Source organism: Chiloscyllium plagiosum, unplaced genomic scaffold (genome assembly GCF_037043375.1).
Source record: "Chiloscyllium plagiosum isolate Xiang-an unplaced genomic scaffold, Cpla_swu_hap1 HiC_scaffold_178, whole genome shotgun sequence".
Classification (NCBI taxonomy): domain Eukaryota; kingdom Metazoa; phylum Chordata; class Chondrichthyes; order Orectolobiformes; family Hemiscylliidae; genus Chiloscyllium; species Chiloscyllium plagiosum.
The window spans coordinates 1-3683 of record NW_028270317.1 but is presented as its reverse complement, the minus strand read 5'-3'; the positions used below and the strand labels follow the sequence as shown (position 1 = coordinate 3683).

General features: G+C 43.2%; 1 non-coding gene across 1 annotated transcript; it reads right to left on the bottom strand.

Annotated features, from left to right (window-relative positions):
* Positions 1-466: 466 nt before the first annotated feature.
* On the bottom strand, positions 467-548 carry trnas-uga (transfer RNA serine (anticodon UGA)). The gene has a single exon. It is a non-coding gene; the product is annotated as a tRNA-Ser (tRNA).
* Positions 549-3683: the final 3135 nt, after the last annotated feature.

The window sequence follows — 3683 nt, the reverse complement described above, 5'->3', positions numbered from 1 at the left end:
CGCCTTGCCTTTTCACATCGCAAGCCAGGAACCTGAATCAGTCGAGTTCCTTTCCACACATGGAATTGCTTTTTTCTAATTCATTGACTGCTGATATAATAGATTATTGGCCTTGAGAGTCAGCTGTAAATTAGGTTGAACTTTCTCAGCTTGACTTTCAACTGATCCTGAAAAAGATGTCATCACCTGCAGGTAAATGTATTGCATTGCTTCTTGTTTTGCTGAATTCCACCCCCTGAACATCCAAATTTCATGATAGTTCGACAAATGTGTTGACACTGATTCGTGTTGGAAGTTGGTGGCTTTTTGTGTCTCGACACATAATTTATTCAATTAGATGACTGGGTCAGTCTTGAAATTACTTCGGATTCTTCACAGTTGAAAATTTACTTTCGTATGAATGCAAAGCTCAAGCTCCACGAAATTCAAATTCTGCAAATGAATTAATGACTTTTATAAGATTCTACGCTGGGAACAGGATTCGAACCTGCGCAGGGAGACCCCATTGGATTTCAAGTCCAACGCCTTAACCTCTCGGCCATCACAGCTGCGGCAAGCCTGTCAATTTTCATAGTAAAATAACTGAATTCATTTGTTGGAAGAACAAATTGTCAAGACCCAAAGATTTCGCCAAATCCTTTGCAGATGCCCAGACGAACGGTACCTTCGCAGATTGACAGGCTTTCACCGCAAACTAGATTCTGACACAGCTGAAGTTATGGGAATGATTCTTCGTAGAATTATAGAGTCACGGATGTACACCACACGAAGAGAGGATCATTGTCTCACTGCGTCCGATCGATTTTGACTCAATTGCTCATCATCTGGTGCCAAATTAGATATGCTGTTGTGTTTTAATATTCATCGAAATATGGTATTAGAAATATTGACGCTAAGTCCATAAACACTAGCTACATTCGTAAAAACAATATGGGAATTAGAAAGAATGCAGAACCAATTTACAGGAATGGATCCAGCAACTAATCCGTAAGTTCTGACATCAGGTAATGAATTTGTGAGCGCAAAAGGGGAAGATTAACCAAAGATTTGGAACTTGAAATCGTCTTGACGGAATTATTTGCAAAGTTTTTGCGGTTGTTCTAGAGTCATCAAGTCCTTGAACAATACAACACGGAAAGTGGTCCTTCTTTCCAACTTGACCATGGTGCACAGTTATCCTAAATTAATAGGTCCCATTTGCCAACATTTGGCCCACATCCCTCAAAACCTTGTTACTCTATATCCATCCAGATGCCATTAAATGTTACAGTTGTACCAGTCTACAACAATTTCTCTGGCAGCTCATTCTGGACACGACTGAAAAAGTTGCCCCTGACGTCCCTTTTAAATCCTTACCCTCTAAATGTAAACCGATGTTTTCTAAATTTTGACTTCCTCACCAGCCGGAAAACATCGTGACGAGTCAACCTATCCATGTCCCTCATGATCTAATAAATAGCAACGATTTGACTTTATCATACTGTCAGGAGGGAAATGTGTGGAGATTATTTGTCGAAGGTTTGAAGTAGAAAGTCTGATGTACAGATGTTTAGAAATGCATCTTGGAGAAGTTTTTAATAAGTCATTGAAGTCTAGTAGCCATTGTAGAAGTCTGTTGTGAAAGCTGCAGAAGGATTTCAGGGCACGAGAACGAAGCATTATTTCCAATGTATGGTGGCTCAGTTCGACCGCACTTGGACGACAGTATGAGGAATTACAATCCTCAATTTAGGAAAGATACTGATGCCATATAAGGAATACCACGAATGGTGTTTCGCCTTGATATCATGGATGAACGTTAGTCCTCTGAATTTTAATTGGGCAAATCCGGCCTTTTTTAAACAGTTTCAAAACAAGAGAGGTAATCTCATTGAGAGTTGCAAAATATTTGAAGAGATAAACAGGGTGGTGCAATTAAATTTTGTTCCCTCATTGGTGAATCTAGAAGCAGGAGAGGAGAATTTTAAAATGAAGCATTGTGATTTATGACCAGGATAAGAACTATTGATTTTTGTCTTAGCCTTGAGAAATCTCACTAATCAGCGCTACAGTGAGCCTTGGATATTTGGTCTTTGAATGCATCACTATCAGCCTGACCCGCCGACACTTACTGCATCACTATAGACCTGACCCCTCACACTTACCGCCTTAATATCAGCGTGAACCCCTCAAACTTACTACATCACTATCCATCTGGCGCCCTCACATTTACTGCGCCACTTTCACTTCGAGACCATCATTTTGACTGCGTCACTATCAGCCTGACTGCCAAGCACTTACTTTGTCACTATCAGTCACACCCTTACACTTCCTATGTTACTATCACCCTGACTCCTTACACTTACTGTGTCACTATGAGCCTGACTCCATCACACTTATTATGTAAGTATCAGACTGACGCCTCACACTTACGGTGTCACTACAACACTGCCTCCTCAAACTAACTATGTCACTATCATCTTGACCCTCTCACATTTACTGCCTCACAATCACACTGACCACCTCACACCTTCTGCTTCACTATGAGCTTCAACACTCACACGTACAGCATCACTACCAGCCTGACTCACTCACACTTATCACCTGACAAGCAGAATTACTCTCTCAAATTTATTTCATCATTATTAGGCTGAGGCACTCACACTGACAGCGTCACTAACAGCCTGACACCCTCATGCTTACTGCGTTGGTATCTCCCTGATCCCCTCAGAATTACTGCGTCACAATCACTCTGACCCCCTCATACTTGATGCATCACTATACTTCTGGCACCCTCATACTTCCTGCATCACTCACACCCTGACACATGCGCACCTACTGCATCCCTATCAGCCAAACCCCACTCACTCACGGCGTCACTCTCTCTCTAACCTGCTCACACTTCATGCGTCACCATCACCTTGATACCCTCTCACTTAGTGCATCAATATCAGCCTGACCCCCTCACGCTTACTGCATCACTCCCAGCCTGATCCCTTCAAATGTACTGTGTCACTATCAGACTGACCCACTCATACTTACAGCATCACTATCACCTTGAGCCCCCAAACTTAGTGCGTCCAGATCACCCTGAACCTTTCACTCTTCTTGCGTCACCTTCAGCCAGACCCTGCACACTATCACTCTAACCTCCTCATACTTGCTGCATCACTATAACTCTATCCCACTCACACCGTGTGTGTGTCACTATCACCCTGAAAACTCATACTCACTGCACCACTATTATCCTGACTCCATCACAATTAATATATCATTATCAGCCTGACCCCTTACACTTACTGTGTCACTATCAACCTGTCCCCTCACATTTCCTGTGTCACTTTCAATCTGACACCCTCAATGTGTCTGTGTCACTTTCACACTGAACACGTCACACTTACTGCATGGGTGTCTACCTGAAACCTCGCACATGTTGTGACACTATCATCCTGAGCGGCTCACACTTACTGCGTCACTAGCACACCAACACTCTCACCTTCACTGCATCACTATTAGCCTGACCCGCTCACACGTTTTGCGTCACTACTACCCTGACCTCCTCACAATTGCTGTGTCGCTATCAGCCTGAGCCCCTCACTATCACGCTGACCAAGCTCACAATTACAGCATCACTATCAAACTCACCACCTCACACTTCCTCTGTCATTATCACCCTGACCCTCTCACACGTAATGCGTCACTGT